Source organism: Crocuta crocuta, unplaced genomic scaffold (assembly GCF_008692635.1).
Source record: "Crocuta crocuta isolate KB4526 unplaced genomic scaffold, BGI_CrCroc_1.0 scaffold24, whole genome shotgun sequence".
Taxonomy (NCBI): Eukaryota; Metazoa; Chordata; class Mammalia; order Carnivora; family Hyaenidae; genus Crocuta; species Crocuta crocuta.
Genome location: NW_027530974.1, coordinates 5,541,710 through 5,563,902, shown reverse-complemented (window position 1 = coordinate 5,563,902; position 22,193 = coordinate 5,541,710).

Sequence of the window (22,193 nt, the reverse complement as noted above, 5' to 3'; positions counted from 1 at the left end):
AGGAAAGGAGAAGTGAGTCAAAATCAGTAAAGGATGGAAAGTGAGGCCAAAGATCACTCTAAGGTCTTGAGCCAGGGAAACCAGAAGTATCAGAAACAGAGAACAGGAACGCAGGTGAGGGGTGAGTTGAAGTTTGGTGTGTTGGGTTGGAGGTGCCAGTGTGGGGTGGTTGGTTGGTATAGAGGTCTTGGGCCAGGAGAGAGACTCAGGAATCAGCCACAGAAAGGAGATATCTGGAATTTTGGGATCAGATTGGCCACAGAGGAAAGCATGTGGACAAGAAGAGAGAGGGAGTGGGGAAAAACAAGGGTGGAGCTTGGGTCTGGGATGGATAACACATGAGTAGCATACGAGTTTGTGGGATGCTCCTGAGGACAGTCATGAAATGGTGAAGGTAAATTGAGGCAAGAGAAGCAGAATAGGGCCTGGGAGAACAGAAAGGATTGAGACACTACTGGTTTCCTTGCTCCTGGAAAATGCTCTGTAGATGTCTGTGAACTTATCTGAAGAAGAGTATGTATGCTTCATAGAGACTTCTGGAAGCATACATTCTGCTATGCTAAAATAACTCTCAGAGCACTTACTACATCTTAGTAATTTTGGTTTAGGATTTGGAGATGGAAGCGGTGCGGGGTTATAAGGGAGGGCAGGGACGAAGGAGAGGGTTGATGGACGAAATTAGAACACGAAGGAAGGAGAAAGGGGATGAGGTTAACATCATTGCCAAAAATGGAACTTTTTGGATAATCTGTGGGTTTCAGTGATTTGTAACTGTTTTTCAAGGAGCCTGATGACCTTCTACTGAATGCCATGTGGGTTTATTTCGAAAGGAGATTCTTGGGCCCAGGCCCAGATTTCCTAAAACAAAGCTCTAGAGTGGAGGCCCAGAATCAGCATTTCATTTATTTTTTATTATTTTACTTTATTTTATGCATTTTACTTTATTTTTTAAATTAAGTTTTTAATTTCAATTACAATATAGTTAACAAACAGTGTTATATTAGTTTCAGGTATACAAGATAGTGATTCAACAACTCTATACATTACTCAGGGCTCATCATGACAAATGCACTCCTTAATCCCCTTCACCTATTTCATCCATCTCCCACCTACCTCTCCTCTGATAACCATCAGTTTGTTCTCTATCATTAAAAGTTTGTTTCTTGGTTTGTCTCTCTCTTTTTTCCTTTGTTTGTTTTGTTTCTTAAATTCCATATATGAGTGAAATCATATGGTAGTTGTCTTTCTCTGACTGACTTATTTCGTTTAGCGTTATAGTCTCTAGCTCTGTACATGTCCTTACAAATGGTAAGATTTTTTTTCTTTGTGGATGACTAAAATTTCATTGTATATACATACACCTCTTTTTTATCCATTCATCTGTTGGTGAACACTTACACTGCTTCCATATCTTGGCTATTGTGAATAAAAAGGGTGCATGTAGCCCTCTGAATTAGTGTTTTTGTATTCTTTGGGTAAAAACCCAGTAGTGACACTGGANTCCTTTGTTTGTTTTGTTTCTTAAATTCCATATATGAGTGAAATCATATGGTAGTTGTCTTTCTCTGACTGACTTATTTCGTTTAGCGTTATAGTCTCTAGCTCTGTACATGTCCTTACAAATGGTAAGATTTTTTTTCTTTGTGGATGACTAAAATTTCATTGTATATACATACACCTCTTTTTTATCCATTCATCTGTTGGTGAACACTTACACTGCTTCCATATCTTGGCTATTGTGAATAAAAAGGGTGCATGTAGCCCTCTGAATTAGTGTTTTTGTATTCTTTGGTAAAAACCCAGTAGTGACACTGGATCATAGGGTAGTTCTATTTTTAACTTTCTGAGGAACCTCCATACTGTCTTCCAAAGTGGCTATACCTGTTTGCATCCTTACCAACAGTGGTTCTTTTTTTTTTTTCTTCACATCCTCATCAACACTTGTTTCTTGTGTTGTTGATTTTAGCCATTCTGACAGGTGTGAGGTGATATCACTCTGTGGTTTTGATTTGCATTTCTCTGATGATGAGTGATATTGAGCATCTTTCCATGGATCTGCTGGCCATCTGGATATCATCTTTGGAGAAATGTCTGTTCATGTCTTCTGCCCATTTTTAAATTGGATTATTTGTTTTTTGGATGTCAATTTGTAGAAGTTCTTTATGTTTTGGATACTAACCCTTTACTAGATATGTCATTTGCTAATATCTTTTCCCATTCAGTAGGTTGTCTTTTTGTTTTGTTGATTATTTCCTATGCTGTACAGAAGCTTTTTATTTTGATATAGTCTCAATAGTTTATTTTTGCTTTTTTTCTCCCTTTTCTCAGGAGACATATCCAGAAAGATGTTACTTTGATGTCCAAGAAATTTCTGCCTGTGTTCTTTTCTAGGATTTTTATGGTTTAATGTCTCACATTTAGGTCTGTATTTTGAGTTTATTTTAATGGGGCAATGAACAAATAAATGGTGGTGATTCATGCTGTGAAATATTATACAGCCATTAAAAGGGGTGAGTTAATGCTATACTCATTGATGTGAAGTGTTAAGTTAAATAAGCAGGAAAAAGAGATGTGTTTATAACATGGTCACATATTTATATAAAAATAATGATAAAAATAATCCTGTCTTTGTTCCAGTGCTTTTATGTGTAGTCTTTATCAACAAGAGGAAAGTCTGGAGGGACACACTGGTGTGTTAACACTGATTTTCTGGGGAAGGAAGGACAAAATGAATAAATAAGGATTTTTTTAAATAAAAAAGACATCTAGGATAATAACCATTTTTGCCAGCTTTTTGTAAATTAAACTTGTGGGTGCATACAAATGCATCGAAAGGCAAACAGAGGGACAGACACCAACATTATCCTGGTGGGTTTTCTCAGAGCAGGGAGATTTCAGGTGATTTTAATTGTCTTTCTTTTTCTTTTCAGCATGTTTAAATTTTTACAGTGATCAATGTTATTTTCTTCAGCATGGGGATAAAAAATTGGGTGTGAGAGGTCAGATTGGCATTTTAAACGTACTTTTCATTTCACTCTTGTGCCCACTGACATCTGAGAACTTGTCTCCATTATCTTTAGAGGGTTGGCTATGTTGTTTCACATTATCACCTCCTCTAAAGACATAAGTATCTTCTATTATTATTGTCCACCATTATCCACCTATTATGAAGGAAATCAACAATTCCAAAGCCTGCTGCAAATTTTCTAAAGCCTCATAGGGTACTACTTATGCTATCTTCTAAAGATGGAATCCAGACAGCATCTCTCTATAAACACAGGCCAAGATGGCACCTGGCAATGTTTCTACTTCTCCTCAAAAGAGACCTACCAGTGAGTCCCACATTTGTAGTGTCTGTTGGCATTGTGGCAGGTAGGAGACCTGTTCCTCTTTTTCCACATAACCTGGAAACCTCTCTAGAAGACATCTCCCAGCGTCATAAGGAGCCATGTAACTCATAATCGTAGAACTTAGTGTAGCATCAGGTCTGTTAGTCCCAGAAAGAAGGTAAGTGGCATTGACCCTGTGGTCTATCAAAATGTGCAATATCTAGGCTGTGGATGTGAGGCATGATTGTGTCAATTCTTTTGATGGTACAAGTTTTTTGATTCCACTCACAGACATCATAGTTGTCATTGCAAGAATGCGCCAAGTACCAGTGTAAAGTTGAGTTTTGAACAAAAGGATACCCACACTCACTCAGACAATATGAAACAGACAAAACTTACTCTCTTATCTCTATTAATGGCATACACATTGCATCATTTAGGATTGCTTTGGCTGCAAGTGACAGAAAATCCAATAATAGCCTAGACCATTAGGAGGGGCTCTGGGATGGTCCGTAACTCACTGATATCATTGAGGGTCTGGCTTTTTCTGTCTTGCTCCTCTGCCATCTTCAGAGTGTCAGCGACATCCCACCTTCAAATCAGAGATGGCTACCCCAGCTGGAAGATGGATTGCCTCTCACACCTGGAAGTCTCAGGCAGGAAGCAAGGAGGGCCTTGGCAAAGGGTCTCCTCTTCCTGCAGCTGTCTCATCAGGGAGAGAGATCTTTCCTGGAGGTAGGCTCTGGACACATGTACATTCCTGGGCCCATGATGGCAAGGAGGAGGCAGCCACTGGCAAAGAAGAGGCATCCACTGACAAGGAGGAGTCACTGATATATTAAGGTCTCTGTTAGCAATAAAGAAGGACTGCTCACTGAAAGGCCATCAAAAAATGTGTCCCACATTGGTGAACGCATATTAGCAAATACCAGTTTCAAAGGATTTTGTTTTCTCTGACCAGAGCATTGCGCTTTGTGTGTGCAGCCAGAGAGCAGCAAGAAGGTGACATCAGAACCCTTCCTTGGAACATTTCTCCACGTGCGAGTAGGTGAAGTCAGGACTGCCTGACCCCATGGCGGGGCTACGGGAGCCTTTTCTCCATGCCATTCGTGGTGCTTCCATCCTCCCACCTTCATGCTATGGCAGTGCGTCAATCCTGCCGTCACTGTGTTAGAAAAGCACTGCTGGGCCTCAGTTTCCTCTGTGAAGCCATTGCTGGAGCGTCAGCAGCAGATCTGTTCTAGTGGACCTTCCTCCACTTATGGGCTAGCCCCACTTGCTCCACAACCTTCACAGAAGAGGCTCTGAAGGGCAGAGTGCAGAGAACTTGACATTTAGGCTGGAGAGAAGCATTAGCAATGGAGGATGAGTCCGAGAAGCTCCATATTCAAAATAGGATTGACTTGGCATTGGAGGTTAGCTGCAAAGGATAGGCAGGGGCTGAGGGAGGTAGACCGGAGACTGTAGCGAGGTAGGCTGGGGCCTGCAGTGAGGTATGTGGGGGCTGCAGGAAAGGTAAGCTGGAACGATCAGGGGATTGGGACTGACTCCAAGGTCAAGGTCAAGGTGAAACCTTGAGAAACAGATCACAAAGTCCTTGGATTTGTCCTATTATATCACATCAAGGAGAGAGGCAAAAAGTAACACTAGCAGTGCTGTGATGGAACACTTCCACTCTTTCAGCCAACAGATTTTTACCCAGCATTTGACATTAGCCAGACTCTGTTAGATGTTGACATTTCAAGAGAAGCTGTAAAAGACAGAACTCAATCAAAGATAAAGATACTGTCTTTTAGTGACTACATTCTTGCTCCCTCTCTTTATGGCTCTGGGTATCCCCTTCTCATTAGCTCATCCTGTGTCAAATGTCTTATACACATCGTGTCATTCAAATCTCTCCACCACTCTCTGAGATACGGACTCTTATTTCTTGCTTTTCAGCTGAGAAAATTGAGGCCCAGGGAGGTGACAAGATTACCTAGGTTCCCACAGCTAGATTCAAAAGTCAAAGCTGGTACATTTTTCTTCTTCCTTATACCTACTTTCTTTTCTTTTCTCTCTCTTTTTATTGGTCTTTTTCAACATTTCACAATATTTTATATTATTTTTTATTTTTAACCAAGTAATATAAACAAATACTTAAAAACTCTAATAGTTCCAGGCTTGATCATGAAAAACAGTGTTTTCTTGCATACCTTTTCTCAACCACTTTCCTGCTTTCCAGAGGCAACCACTTTCAAATATTGGCTAGTTTGAGTCTAAATAACAGGATAATGGTACTATTTTTTGATATGTTAATTTTAGACATTATTGTTTTCTGGTCATGAAGTTTTAGCTCTCTGCTGAACACAGTCTACCTCTTCCAGATGTATTCTTCTCCCTGGAGGCTGACCTTTGTGGATGAAGGGCACGGGCTCCCTAATCCTCTGGCTTTGGGTTGCCTCTGGTTAATGGAGGCATCAGCAGGAGACTGGATTGGAGAGATATGAAGGAGATGAGATATTTATTCTCCTGGATAGGACCCCTCCTCCCCTTCTGGCAGACAGCCCTATCTATACAGCTGCTCTCTGAGGTTCTGATAATTGCCCCTCCACTTGCCCTTGAACATTCAGACCTACAAATGGCAATGACCCGTTATTGTTAGCTCAGGGTACTTCTCTATCTTTGTTTTCCTAAGCCCTGTCCACACTTTGAAAATAGTTTTTGTGTTACAGTTTCATACCATTTACCCCTCCCCCACCCGCACACAATATATTGTTTACTTCATTACTCAAAAAGAAATTTTTTTAATGTTTATTTATTTTTGAGAGAGACAGACAGAGAGTGAGCAAGGGAGAGGCAGAGAGAGAGGGAGACACAGAATCCAAAGCAGGCTCCAGCCTCCGAGCTGTCAGCACAGAGCCTGATGCAAGGCTTGAGTCTACAGACAGTGGGATCATGACCCTAGCTGAAGTTGTACGTTCATGACTGAGCCACACAGACGCCCCATTTACTTCATTATTAAACTACATAAATATTGATGATTACATAGCCAAGTAGTAAGTTATAAACTATATATATAATATATAATTATATGTTATTTATATATTATATAATATATGTATACAAATATATATCTTTTCTTTACTGAACAAATTTTTGTTTTTCCTGCACCTAACTGCCTACTTCTAAAAAATGCCTTAGTTTTCTGTATATCTGCCTTTATTTCTTTCCACCTCCTTCATCAGGTCTGCTAACTGCCCTTAGGTATTGTTTCTCAAAGGCTCAAGCATTTTCAGCTTCTTATATATTTTTCTTGGAAGAAAGGTGTGTAGAGGAAGCCAGCCTCCACAATAAACAGAACTTGATCCATGCACTCTGAAATTAAGACCATAAATAATAACCCACTGACATAGTGATGCAAACAGTTTAGAATTGTTTCATTGATCTTAAAGGTTTTACTGTCTTTGGAAGATATTGTCACCACTTGTAGAGAATAAATATCTTACTAAACAAGTAACCGATGCCTCTTTCAGGTGTGTCTTTTCAACACCCCTTCGAATAGGGCGTTTTCAGTTTGCTGGTGTTTAGTTATATGGTCTGTCTTCTGACCCGGTGAGGACCACAAGATTTCATCTCTGCTGTCCAGTCATCTCAAGGCCTAGCTGAGCACAAAGCAATTTTTGGATGTACTTGTTTGTAAGTAAAAGTCTGGAGATTTTCTCTGGTCAAGAATTGGTGTGCAACAGGCTTTAGCCTCTGGCTGGTGAACACATTCTTCTTATAATGTAAGTCTTTTAAACATAAGATCTCCATTTAAAATTTGAAAACTGTGATTTTATTTTTCACAATTTGTTTTAATAGAGACCCTTCCCTGGAGTCCTCTCCAAGCAGCTGCCACGCTGGGACTTTCCTTTAACATCATCTGGTACTTCCCTTTGGCCCTCCTGTGCTGGGTTTCCTGTTTCCTGGAGTTTATATTTTCCTTTTTTTTTTTTTTAATTTACTCCCTTGTTTTGTTGGAACACATCCTTTAGCAGCTTCATAAGAAGGAAGACATGGAAGGTAAATTTTCTTCTGTTCTTACATGTCTAAAAATGTATTAATCCTACTCTTTACTTGATTTGTGGTTAGACAGAGATAAGATTTTAGGTTAAAATTATTTTCGTTTAGGTTTAAGATGGTGTCATAGGAAGATCCTGGACTCACTTCCTCCCACAGACACAACAAATCTGCAGTTACATATGGGAAAATTCCCTCCCCAAAAGGCATGCAAACTAGCTGAAGAGCTCTTCCACAACAAAAGATAAAATGACCACATCAAGAGAGGTGGGAGAGGCAGAGATGCAGTCTTGCAAAAACCCTACTTCTGGTGCCACAGCCCACGAATGGATTGGAATGGATCTTACAAACAAAGAGTTTCTCCCTCATTAGTTAGGGGTTTGTGTTCCACCTCAGACACCTCGACCTTTGGAACCACACTGGAGAGACAAGGCCCCAAAATACCTGGCTTTGAAAACCAATGAAGCTGATATCCAGGAGACTCACAGGGAACAGGGCTTCCATTCTTAAAGGGTTCATGCACAAACTCACTTGCTCTGGGACACAGCACAAAAACAATAGTTTGAAAACTGTCTAGACCATATGTGAGGGAGATTCATTTGCTAATCTTTTTTTAAAAATTTTTAATGTTTATTTATTTTTGAGAGAGACAGACAGAGCATGAGTGGGGGAGAGGCAGAGAGACAGGGAGACATAGAATCCAAAGTAGGCTCCAGGCACCAAGCTCTCTGCCCAGAGTCTAATGCGGGGCTCAAACTCATAAACTGCGAGATCATGACCTGAGCTAAAGGCCGACACTCAACCGAGTCACCCAGGTACCCCCATTTACTAATCTTAAAGCATTTAGAAGGGCAGGAACCTGTTGGGACTCAGGCTGAAAACAGAGGTGCTGACAGGAGCCATTTTTCCATTATCCCCTTGCTAGTGCCGGCACCGATGGGTGCCATTTCTGTAGTCTCCCTCTAATCTGCTAACACTGGTGGATGTATGCACCCCTGCATTGCTTCTTTGGCCCTGTCAGAGCCACTGGGTGAGTGCCCCCTCCGGAGCCACTCCCCTAGCACTGCCCAAACTTTCAGGTAAGCATCTTGCCTCTATACCGCTTCCTGCAGCGCTATCGAAGCTGGTGGGCATGCGCAGCCCACAAAAGGGATGCCCTTTGAGCTCCTGGCTATGATGGCCAGGGGGATTGTGTTTCTCAGCCCTATGGGTCTGCAACAATCAGAGAGAGTTCTTGGCAGGCTACCACACCCAGAGCACTATACAGACAGCAGAATGAGATGCACCCCTAGTCTTCATGTGAAAAAGTCCTCTTTTCTTGTCCTGGAGCTTCAGCCCAAGGGGTAGGCTTCAGATTCATCACACATCTAGAGGCTTTGGAGGTGCTCTAAGGAATGTATATGCTGCCTGCAAGGTGTTCACTTCAGATGGAAGGTCACACACAGATTGAAAGTGAAGACGTGGAAAAAGATGTTTCAGGCAAATGGAAATCAAAAAAAGCTGGGGTAGCCATACTTGTATCAGACAATATAGACTTTAAAACAAAGACTAATAAAAAAGAAAGAAGGGGTCAATCCAACAAGAACATATAATATTTGTAAATATTTATGCACTGAACATAAGGACACCTAAAGGGAGAAACTGATAACAGTACAATAATAGTAGGGGACTTTAATAATCCACTCACATCAAAAGGTAGATAGATCATCCAAACAAAAAAATTATGAGGAATTTTGGTGTTAAATGACACATTAGACCAGATGGACTTAATGGATCTATACAGAGCATTCTACCTAAAGGCAGCAGAATATACATTCTTTTCAAGTGCACATGAAGTAGATAGTATAGTAAGTCATAAAAAAAAAATAGGTCATATATTAAGGTCACAAAATATCTCAATAAATTTAAGAACATTTCAGTCATATCAAGTATTTTTTCTAACCACAATGATATTAAACTAGAAATCAATTATAAGAAGAAAATTGGAAAAAAATCACAAATATGTAGAGATTAAACAACATGCTACTGAACAACCAATAGATCAATGAAGAAATAAAAGGGGGAAAAAATACCCTGACATAAATGGAAATGCAATATACCAAAATCTATGGGAATCATCAGAAGCACTTCTAAGGGGGAAGTTTATATCTCAATAGGCTTACCTCAAGAAATAAGAAAAATCTCAAAGAAAAAATATAACTTTACACCAAAAGGAATGAGAAAAAGAACAGATGAAGCTCAAATTTGGTAGAAGGGAAGAAATAATAAAGATCAGAGTGGAGGGGCACCTGGGTGGCTCAGTTGGTTAAATATCTGACTTTGGCTCAGGTCATGATCTCACAGTTTGTGAGTTCAAGCCCTGCATTGGGTTCTGTGCTGACAGCTCGGAGCGTGGAGCCTCCTTCAGATTCCATGTCTCCCTCTCTCTCTGCCCCTCCCATGCTCATTCTCTGTCTCTCAATAATAAATAAGAACATTAAAAAATTTTTAAAAAGAGATCAGAGTGGAAATAAATGAAATAGAGACCAAAAAGACAATAGAAAAACTCAATGAAACTAAGAAGAGACTCTTTGAAAAGTAAACAAAATTGAGAAAACTCTGGTTAAATAAGAAGAGAGTCTCAAAAATAAATAAAATCAGAATGAAACAAGAGAAGTTATAACAGATATCAAAGAAATATAAGTAATCATAAGAGACTACTATGAACAATTGTATACCAACAAATTGGACAACCTAGAAGAAAGGAATAAATTCCTGGAAACATACCATCTTCCAAGACTGAATCATGAAGAAATAGAAAATATAAATAGGCTGATTTATAGGGAGTAGGGAGACTGAATCAGTAATCAAAAATCTGGACAAAAGTCCAGGACCAGATGGCTTTACTGGTAAATTCTATTAAACATTCAAAGAAGATTTAAAACACATCCTTCTCAACCCTCCCCAAAATATGAAGAAGAAGGAACATTTTCAAACTCATTTTATAAGACTAGCATTACCCTGATGTCAAAACCAGATGAGGACACCATAAGAAAAGAAATGTCCAATTTTACAATCCAGTATCCCTAATGAATACATATACAAAAATCCTCAACAAAATATTAGCAAACCAAATTCAACAATATATTAAAAGGATCATGCATACATCATGACCAAGTGGGATTTATTCCAGGAATGCATGGATGGTTCAATATTCACAAACCAGTCAAGGTGGTACACCACACCTTATTAACAAAATAAAGGATAAAAAAATCACATGATTGTCTCAACAGATGCAGAAAAGAAAAAGCACCTGACAAAATTTAACATCAGTTTATGGTAACCCTCAACAAAGTGGGCATAAACAGAATACCTCAGGATAGTAAAGTTTATTTATGATAAGCCCACAGCTAGCATCAAACTCAGTGGTGAAAGTATTTTCTTCTAAGATCAAGAACAAAACAACAGTGCCCACTCTTATCAGTTTTATTCAAAATAGTATTGGAAGTCGTACCCAGAGCCATTAGGCAGGAAAAAGAATTAAAAGGCATCCAAATTGTAAAGTAAAAAGCAAAACCATCACTCCAACAACATGATTTTATATAAAGAAAGTCCTAAACGCTCTGCCAAAAAATATTAGAGCTAGTAAACAACTTTGGTAAAGTTGCAGGACACAAAATCAACATACAGAAATCTGTTGCCTTTTTATATACTAATAATGAGCTATCAAAAGGAGAAATTGAGAAAACAATTCTGTTTACAATTGCATTAAAAGAATAAAGTATGTAGGAATAAATTTAACCAAGGAAGTAAGACCTGTACACTGAAAAATATAAGACACTGATGAANCTCAGTGGTGAAAGTATTTTCTTCTAAGATCAAGAACAAAACAACAGTGCCCACTCTTATCAGTTTTATTCAAAATAGTATTGGAAGTCGTACCCAGAGCCATTAGGCAGGAAAAAGAATTAAAAGGCATCCAAATTGTAAAGTAAAAAGCAAAACCATCACTCCAACAACATGATTTTATATAAAGTCCTAAACGCTCTGCCAAAAAATATTAGAGCCAGTAAACAACTTTGGTAAAGTTGCAGGACACAAAATCAACATACAGAAATCTGTTGCATTTTTATATACTAATAATGAGCTATCAAAAGGAGAAATTGAGAAAACAATTCTGTTTACAATTGCATTAAAAGAATAAAGTATGTAGGAATAAATTTAACCAAGGAAGTAAGACCTGTACACTGAAAAATATAAGACACTGATGAAAGAAATTTAAGATGACATCCAAAAAATGAAAAGAGTCCATGGTCATAGATTGGAAGAGTTAATAGTTAAAATGCCCATACTGAGAAGAAGGGCGGAAATGGTGGGGGAAAGGGAGAGAGGCAAACCATGAGAGACTCTTGAATGCTGACAAAAACTGAGGACTGATGGATGGGGGGGGGGGATGGGCATGGAGGAGGACATTTGTGGGGATGAGCACTGAGTGTTATGTGGAAACTAATTTGACAATAAACTATTAAAAAAAAATAAAATAAAATACTATTGACATTAAAAAAAATAAATAAATANAAGAATAAAGTATGTAGGAATAAATTTAACCAAGGAAGTAAGACCTGTACACTGAAAAATATAAGACACTGATGAAAGAAATTTAAGATGACATCCAAAAAATGAAAAGAGTCCATGGTCATAGATTGGAAGAGTTAATAGTTAAAATGCCCATACTACCCAAAGCAATGTACAGGTTCAATACAATCCTTATAATAATTCCAATGACTTTTTTTTCCCACAGAAATAGAAAAGAAAACTTCTAAAATTTGAATGGACCCACAAAAGATCCCAAATAGAAAAAGCAATCTTGAGAAAGGAGAACAAAGTCAGAGGCATCACATTTCCTGATTTCAAACTATATTACAAAGCTATAGTAATCAATACGGTATATATTGGCATTAAAAATAAATACATAGATCAGTGGAACAGAGTACAGAACCCAGAAATAAACCCACACATGTTGGCCAATTCATGACAAAGGAGGCAAGAATACACAATGGGTAAAGGATGCTCTCTTTAGTAAATAGTGTAGGGAAAACTGGATAGCCACATGCAAAAAGAATGAAACTGGACCACTTTCTTATACCATACACACAAATTAACTTAAAATGGATGAAAGATTTGGATGTAAGACCCCAGTCCTCCATTTCACTTATTCCTACCTTACACTGTATCTGACATCCCCAAGTCTGGAGAATCCCAGGTTAATTTTCTCCAGAGCACAGTCTCCTATCCCTGACTATGTTGTAGGTGGGAGTGCAGTACTGTGTATGGGGGGGGGAGGGGTGGTAGTTGCTAGCAGAAAGGAGCAGGAAAGGGCACAAGGAGGCTGGAGCAGCTCATGTTCAGGGTTTCGATCTGCTCGCCTGTCCAGGCCCAAGACACACCTGTCTTTCTGGGTGCCTGGTTCCTCAAAGGCTGACAGCTGCATATTCTGGAGGAGAACTGGCCACCTCTCATGCTCTTGTACCCCTTCAGCCACCGGGGCACACCCCCGCTTGCAGCTAATTGCTAAATCTTTACCATTTTCCTCTCTACTTTCCACTTTCCAAAAAGCGCTCGAATCTTTCACTTGCTGAAGTCTTTTCTTCTGATCTCTTAATTCCTTTCTTGTGATCTCAGGGAAGCCTCTGGGTGTTAGAGGTTTGGTTAGAAGTCCCTTTGACTATGTTTGAGCTCTTAGGTAATCTGGCCTACTGGGAGATCACCTCAGTGTCTGCTTTGAGGGTTTCTCTTCTTATAGTAATAACAAAATGCTGCCCATCTTTCTGTTGACCACTGCTAGTGAAAAGGACTCCGCTCTTCACCAAACTTTAGTCAGATTCCTTTGAACCTGCTTCTGAACTAAGCCTTGACCTTGGCCCCTGTCTTGTCCTTGGCCTGCCTAACCAGTCCTTAGCAAGAATCCTGTTAGGTCAGGTTAGTAAGAATCCCCTACCCTTGGTGCTTCTCTTGGTGATTTTTCCATCCACGGACCCCCTCACTCTGCTCTTTGGCTATAAAAAATCCCCACTTACCCTTCTTATACTCAGGGTTGAGCTCCATCTTTCTGCTCTATTGCAACAATGTTGAATAAAGTCTTCCTTACCATTTCAACAGGTGCCAGAATAACTTTTTCTCTAACACCAGTGACTGAGAAGCAGTGTTCAATCAGGGACTAAAATGGGAACTGGAACGTTGGTATTTGCCTCATAAGCACTTGGCTTGACTTATGTAGCACAGGAGGTGATTTTCTAGGACATGTGTTTTTCAACTGTGAGCTGGAACCCATTAGTACAGTGAAATCAGTTACTAAGTCACAACCAATATTTCAGAAGTGAAATCAAGCAGAATTGGCAAACACCACTGGGCATTGGTTGTAGTTGGGGGAGATGGTTGACTCATGAAATCTTTGTTTCAGTTCATATGTCTGGATACCGGGTCAAGGTGTGAATATATTTCTGACTGGAAACTGGTAAAATCTGAAAGCCATTGGTTCTAGGAAGTGGCTTTGAACCTTTTGCCTCATTTTTCTAAGAACAGCTCTGCCAGTCAGACTGACACTATCATCTCAACCTCACTGGGGATGGATTTAGAAGGTAAGTTCTCAGCCATCAAATGCTAATATATTGATTTCTAAGTCTCTCTTTTACCATAACCTTTTCAGCATTCTCCTTTGGCTTAGGCATTTTCCTAACTTTGTCTTGCTTAAGAAAGCCAGGATACATGAGAAGAACTTCATTTCTGAAGGTGATGAGTAGACAGTGAGAGAAGCACACCATGTCAGTACCAAACAGATTAAAATCAACAACTAAATTGACTCCCACGTTTCTGTTTGGAGTAAAATGAAGCCTTTGTGAATAATCTGTACTTTAAATTATTAGCTCTTGGGAACCTAAGCAAGGAGCATCTGATTCAACATTTTATTCCTCTTGGCAGGTCGTAGGAATTGTGCAGTAAAGGGTTCTTGGCAAGATTTAATGCTTAGAATCACAATATAAGTAAAACTAATTCTCCAGATGATTCTACAGAAGAATGATAGACCATTGGAGGCTCTGTGGCTGGTATTTCTGCCCATTTCGGCTGTTCCTGGGGCGGTTGTTATTTTAACTGCTCCACACCCCAGACCCTTCACAATTTTGTTTGGGTAGGGAGAGAACTCAATCACTGGATACTCTAGAGGGTAAACATGAAAGATGGGTCACCCAAGGTTCAGGTGAGCTCTATCTGGAAAGTTAGTGAACCTGAGGTACCTTTTGGGAACCCTGAGACAGGGCTTTCTGATCAGTGAAGAAATGGGAATCCACAATTAGCTTGGTTGTCTACCAAGAGCTGAAAGTCGTTTTAGTTTATTTTGCTACTAAATAGAAGAGTTTATTTTAGGGGGTGGTTTGTATTAACTTGATCCTTTTGTTTAATGCTGACTAGTCATTTGGTGAAGTCATATAGATAAAGAATCAGGTCTTGAAGCAGACTTGATTCATCTATAGCAAAAAAAAAAAAAAAAAATCAAACCCAGAACTATAACTTAAAACACTTTACTTATGAAAGAAAAGAAAACAAACAACTGAACAAGCAAACAAACAAATCTAGTACATGGAACAATTAATTAAATGTACATCATATATTTAAGTAAGAATTAGCCCAGTGGACTTATTTTTAATATAAGAATATTCCTCCTGGCTTTTTAACTAGCCATCAAGTCCCTCAGTCCTTTCCTTCTTTCCCTTCCTTCAACTGAGTTAAATTTGGATGCTAAGGAAAGAAACCATATGATAACTTTATTTTTGCATTCTTCTGTTTAGTTAAAATGGTGGGAAAGTGAGTGACTCTTAAAAAGCTAGCTGCCAGGGGAAACATTCATGGATTAGAAGAAGCCAGTCTTGCTCTGCGGTTGCCCATTGTGTAAATGTCTACATTCTTTTTTTAATTGTTATTTAATTATTTATTATTCAGTATTTGTTTTGCAGCCAAAGCTCCCTGGAAGAGGAAATTCCTTTCTTGCAGAGCTCTCTAGGAGAAGCCTAGAAAGATCTCAGTGCTCAGAGATTAGATGGGATAGATCTAAAGACATGTGGCGATGGCCATAATAGTCGATTGATTTGTCATAATAGTCAATTGATGGTCAATTGATTTGCTCTCAGGCACATGGCCAAGCACTTGACCTGAAGTGTTCAGTCCACACACCAGTCACAGGAGACAGGTGCTTCAGTTTTCTCCATTGTACAGATGAAGAAACTGAGGTGGAGTGGGGTTAAACCACTTATCAGGGTCAGCACCAGCAGTTGATCCCAGCAGCCTGACCTGGGGTCCTTGGCTCTGACCAACTTTGTGATGTTGTATCCTCCTGGAAGTTCTTACTGATTACTTGTAAACAGCTCAGGGTTTCTTTGTGGCAAAGATATAAACAAAGGAAAGTGCAGATTGTCTTTTTTTTTTTTTTAACCTTTAAAGAAACCAGAAAAGTTAGAAACAGAAACAGAAGGGGGAAAAAAAGATTTAGATCAAGCAGTAATTATTCAATAACTCAAGTTTAGAAAGGTACTAGATTGTAAGTGAATTTTTGTATTTCTTTAAATCATCCTTTAAAAGACTTGCAATGTCTCTCCTCTAATAAATAGACTTTGAGCATTTACATCATTTACACTAATATTTATAATTCTTCTAGTGGCTGCACTGTGTCTGGTTGCATTTGCCCTCTCTTCTGTCAGACTATCTTCTGAGACCCACATGCACAGTCTCACACTTGCCCACACTTCTTCTAATGACAAGGACATGACTAGGGATAGAAGTCACAGAAAGACATCGAACGAAGGCCAACATCACTACCTTGAGATTGCTTTCAGTCCAGCCTCTCTCTGGGGCTGTTATCTTTCTTCACCTTCATTCACTTACTGCTCCTGTGTTTGGTGGTTCCAGATACTAAGGTGACTGCTCTTCAGATTGCCTCTGTTGTGTTCAAGGGTGAAGAAGAGGGGAAATGACCTTTCTCATGGGAAGAGTGTTTCAGGGAAAGCTGGCAGGAAATCCATTGGTCAAATCGTGGTCAGTGTCATGGACCTTAAACTTCACTAAAATAAAGGGGCCCTTTTCATATCAGCTCTTCTGTTTCAGTATCCAGGATAGGACCACCACTATGCCCCATTGTTTCTTCATCACATGTTATACATAACGAGAGGACACAGGTTTAGGTTTCTTTTCATGATTAAAGAGAAGAGTAGAAGAGAAGATAATCAAAGAGACAGGAATAGACCCTTCAAACAGAATTTTCCATTCCTAACCTAAAGGAAGTTTTCTTAGATTTAAACTTTTTAAGTGAGAGACTGATGCTCTCTTCCACCATTATCAGAAACAGTATTATTAGTTATGTGTTAGAAAATAATTGCACAACTTTACCATGCATCAGAATCATGGGGTTAACATTTTTCTCCGTAAATTTTATTTTATTTTTATTTTTTAATGTTTATTTTTGAGAAAGAGAAAGAGAAAGCAAGAGAAAGAGAGAACACAAGCAGGAGAGGGGCAGAGAGAAAGAGGGAGACACAGAATTTGAAGCAGGCTCCAGGCTTGGAGCTGTCAGCACAGAGCCCAATGCGGGGCTCGAACTAACGAACCATGAGATCATGACCTGAGCTAAAGTCAGATGCTTAACCAACTAAGCCACCCAGGTGTCCCAAATTTTATTTTTTAAGGCTAGACTTTGCTTCCAGTACCTAAATTCCTCCACTGCCGATATGGATAATGAGATTGTGTAATTGGCAGAAAATTTCATATGAGTATCTTGTCAGCTCCTTTTTGAGTACTTGAAATGTTTGATTTAGTTGAGTGTTTCTGAGCCCCCGTAATGTTAGTTTCCAGCAAATCTGCAGTCACTTTTGAAGGAGGAAAATGCAAGGCTTGTGTGAAATTAGTTTGTGGGTAATGGGTAGCATACAAGACATGGCATAAAAGATGGTAGGGACCCGGGAGGCTNGGCTAGACTTTGCTTCCAGTACCTAAATTCCTCCACTGCCGATATGGATAATGAGATTGTGTAATTGGCAGAAAATTTCATATGAGTATCTTGTCAGCTCCTTTTTGAGTACTTGAAATGTTTGATTTAGTTGAGTGTTTCTGAGCCCCCGTAATGTTAGTTTCCAGCAAATCTGCAGTCACTTTTGAAGGAGGAAAATGCAAGGCTTGTGTGAAATTAGTTTGTGGGTAATGGGTAGCATACAAGACATGGCATAAAAGATGGTAGGGATCCGGGAGGCAGGGGTGGAGTGAAATTACTGACAAGAGACACTATAGTCCTTTATAAGAAAAAGCATCTGAAGAATTTGGCTTATTCATCATTTTATCTAGCATCTGCTGTCTGGAGCAGTGATTCCAAATTCCCGACCCATTAGGAGCTGAAGCACCCTGTTGCTGTTTGCTTGAAAATATAATACCTTTCTGTCCCTCTTCTTAAAAATTATGCATCCATTAAAAACAAAAAACTAAAGCAAATTTGAAGTTGTGTCCTCTTAAGATACATTTTTTTAAACTATAAGACTTTTTAAGAAAAATGGTCTTCTTGAAATAATTATAGTCCTCTCCAGGGAGTCATGAAACCATAACTTGTCTAGAGCAGCATACGTTTAGACTTTCATAATTACCTGGTGAGTCAGCACTGGCTGACGTCCCAGGAGTCTGTTCCTACTGTGGGGAATAATTTTCCATTCCTGGGGGAGTCCCCCAGGAGACACCTTCTTTGATTCCTCAAGTCAGAGAGATGATCTGCCTGGCTGTCTTCCTCCGACCGCATCTCACACTGTACTGTGGACTGTAGAATTTCTAGGTGACTTACCCCTCTGTATTAGATGTTAAACTCTTTCCCAGAGGGTCTGTGTTTGCTCCTGATGTTTACTGAAGTAAACTCTTAAGTTCAGTTTTGGGGGTTAGGTTCTTGCTTGTCTTAACTAGAACCAGAGTGCCCCAGAATTGGAACAAAGATTTTAGGATTGGATGTCTTCAAAAAGACATGTACTCTGAGATAACCTGAAGGGATTTAAAGATATGAATAGATGTGAAATAATCTTTCTTTGATGCAGGCATTCAGCAAACTCTTCATGGGGGACAGAATTAATTTCCTAAACTCTGAAAGAGAGCAATTTACCTAAGACAATGCGTGTATTCAACAGGTCAACAAAGTGACCACTTGTTTCTTTCAAAGAAACCTGTTTCTGGACAGTGTGGTGAGTACTATTTGGAAAGAAGTAAAGATTTGGAACTGAGAGTTCTGGATAAATAGCTATTTTGAGTGTGTTCTGTAAACCAGCCCTTTAGGAAGAAGACCAGATTCCTGGTCTGGTACTACCTTCTGCAGATCATATGGAAATCCATAGAACAGATACCTAGTTTTGGGGGCATGGCGGCGTACCTTCCCCTGATTTGTTAGCTCTTTCAGGGCTACAGCTGGGGATTAAGTTCAGAACAAAAGGTAGATGCCTAGACTCACTGAGATACATTCACTTCTTCCTAGAGTGACAGAATCTTGCTTCCTGCTTTTTTTGTTCATTGCTCCAGGCCAGCATTTCCTTAAAGGAGGACTGACTCTGAAAACAGCTCAGTGTAAATTGAAGAAGGCCTTGTCCTCTGTTTCTTCCCTCAACATTTCTTTTTCTCCTTCCTACTCATCCCTTAGGCATTGAATAAACAATAGGCTGTTAAGGTCATAATTGTTATCAGCAAGGATCATGGATCCTTGGATCCATGGATAGATGCTAAGCCTTTAGATGGAGGGTTATTGGGAAACAAGATATTCACACATACCAAAAGATTACTCCAGAGTCACATACTAATTGCATGGAGGAAAGGTGCCTTTTCCAACAGATGGTCACCACTTTACTCAAGTGACCAAACTCGATGGAGACCTTATGGCAAGGCAACCTCTGAGAGGATGCCTTATGAGCTACACAAAATCTCCTATGAAGTTCTCGCCAAAAATGTTTGACCCGAAGTTAATCAAGCTTCTAGACCTATCCTTCAACTGAGAGGAAATACAGGGGATAGACTAGGTAAAAGGTAAAGAGCAGTATGATGAGATAAATAGCCAAATCAGATTACGAGAAATGTTACAAAACTGTCCTGGGTTTTTGAAAAAAAAATCAATATTATGAATAAAAAGTGGAGGAACTGGTCTAGATTAAAAGAGTTAAAAGAGATGTAACAATCAGATGTGGTGTGTTTATACCCTGAGCAGATCCTGGTTCAAAGCAATACTAAATACAAAGAAGAATTTGATGATGAAGAACAGAAAAGGAACAGCTATTCTGAGAGGCGTCGTGGGAACAACTGAAGAGATTTGAAGGTAGACTGGGTGTTACATGATAGGAGGGAATTGCTGTGTATTTTCTTACATGAGATGCTTATACTGTGGATCACTGGATGGACATCTTTCTTCTTAGGAGATGTACACAGAAGCATTTAGGGATGAAAGGTCACAGTCAAAGGGCTCTTTGACAGCCCGAAAATGTGGCAGAATATTGAGTCTAGGTGGCTAGGGTGAGTATTTTCTGAACCATTCTTCTAACTTTTATTGTTGTTTTAAAAAATTTTTTTTAAGTTGGAGAAAAATTAAAATGAAAAGATGGAGGATGGAGATGTTTTTCTAATCTGTGTAAATTAAATCCAGCACTGAGGACAGCACTGGATGAATTACTTTTAGAGCGAGGGGTTGGGAAGGAGTGGGAAGGAATTTCCCTCACTGGCTACCTTCTGCTTGCCGAGTGAGTTATTTTTCCTATCTGGTGCTTGCTGGCACTTTCTATTCCCTTCTCCTCACTCAGAGCAGTCTTCCTAAGGTAGTCTGATAGTCTAACTTCCTCCATCCTTCTCTTCACTGTGTCCCTTTTAACTGTTAATATCACACCTGTCCAGAATTCTTTTCAGTTTTGGCTCACCCCAAACCATTTTCTTCATCTGACTTGTGGGAGCCACAATCCTTCACTCTTGGTTCTCTTTCTTCTCAGGCACCTACCTCTTTTTACTCATTCTGAAAGTACTTTCAGGGGGAATTTGCATTTTGATTAAACCCACCTGAGGGGTTTTCTGTCTCCAAGAGAAGAGGCAATGAGTGGGTCATGAACAATTGTGGGTGTGTATGTGTGTGGTGATGACGGTGACAGTGATTGAGGGGATCCATTTATCACCTGGTGTAGTTTGTATTAAAGGGTCTTTGTATCTAAAGTAAATGTTTTTTGAGGAAATGAATCTCTGGTAAATGTGAAGTATTGACTGCTCTATCTTGCAATTTATCCCTGTATACAATCCTGGATGCCCAATACGATTGTAGCAGGACCGTGATTTAAGCTTAGGGCCAAGTTTGGATCCTAGGATTGAGGTAATCTACTTTGATCCAGTAAGTCTATTGTATGTTTTTTACGATGGCAGAATTATTGTTCAGTTCCAAGAATGAAGTAACAAATGCAAAATTGGAAACACTAACATGTAAGAGACAGAGTCCTGCTAACATACCTGAAAGTCTACCCACACCAGTGAAGGTGGCCTTCAGGCAGTCGGGCAAATACTAAGGGAAATTGTGAAATAGATTAAGGCGCTGCCTCTGTCCTCTGTGAAGAGGGAACACAAAAGAGTAAGGGAAAGTCAGTCATTCCAAAGATTTTGGTGTCTGTCCCTTTTTTTCTCCCCATTCTTTGTTAGAATAGTATGGTTTTCATCTCATGTGAACGCCTTCTGCCCTTCCGCTCTTGTTCAAGTGGCCTTTGGAATGCTCAGCCCACATGCTCTGTTCTGGGGGTTAGAAATGCCTGGTTGGAACTTAAGGGTTAAGATGACAGATTGAACCCCCACATTTATAATATATTCCTGAAATATACTAAATGAAAATAAAACATTGACCTATGAGAATCAGGGAGAGAGAAAGAGAGAGGGAGACGGAGAGAGGTGTCAAATAAAATAAACAATAGTTAGAAAGACTTTTCGATAGTATTATTAGAAGCTAGAGGATAATGAAACAATGGGTTTAAATATCTGAAAGAAAACCGACTAAGCCACCAGGCGCCCCAACTATGCTCACACTCTTAATTGAATGTGTGGGAGAATTATCAAGACATTTTCTAGACATGTTAGCTTAAAACATTGACCTCTTATGCTACTGAAGAAGCTACTGGAGGGTTAGTGTCTCCAAAACAAGGAAGGAAAACAATAAAGAAGACATAGATTGCTGGAAAAGAGGGAACAAATGCATGAAAAAGATGGAAGGGATTTTCATGATAATGGTGAAAGGGGTAGAGGAAAGACAGCCACACCCTGGGCACAGACTGTCATCAGTCTCGATTTGTCATCAGAAGCCTCCAAAAGAGTTCAAGAAGAGATTAATATAATACCCTAGCTTGAAAGTATGCAGAGATTTAGTTAACTGGTTGAGAGTTTGGGATTGAATGAGTGGTAGGTACCTACAAAATGAGCAAGATAAAGAGGACAATATTAAGAAAAAATGATTTAAGCACACAGTATGGCTCAGTTGCGAATGGAATTTTCCTTTTTTTCCCTTAAGTTTATTTAATTTGAGAAAGAGAGAGAGAGAGACAGAGAGAGAGAGAGAGAGAGAATACGAGCAGGGGAGAGGCAGACAGAGAGAGGGAGAGGGAGACAGAGAATCCCAAACAGGTAGCATGCTGTCAGTGAGGAGCCTGATGTGGACCTCGAACTCACCGAGTTGATTACAACCTTATCTGAAACCAAGATTCAGATGCTTAACTTGCTGAGCCACTCAGGAGCCCATCCCACCCACCCCCACCCCTGCCTCTGAAATTTTAATTA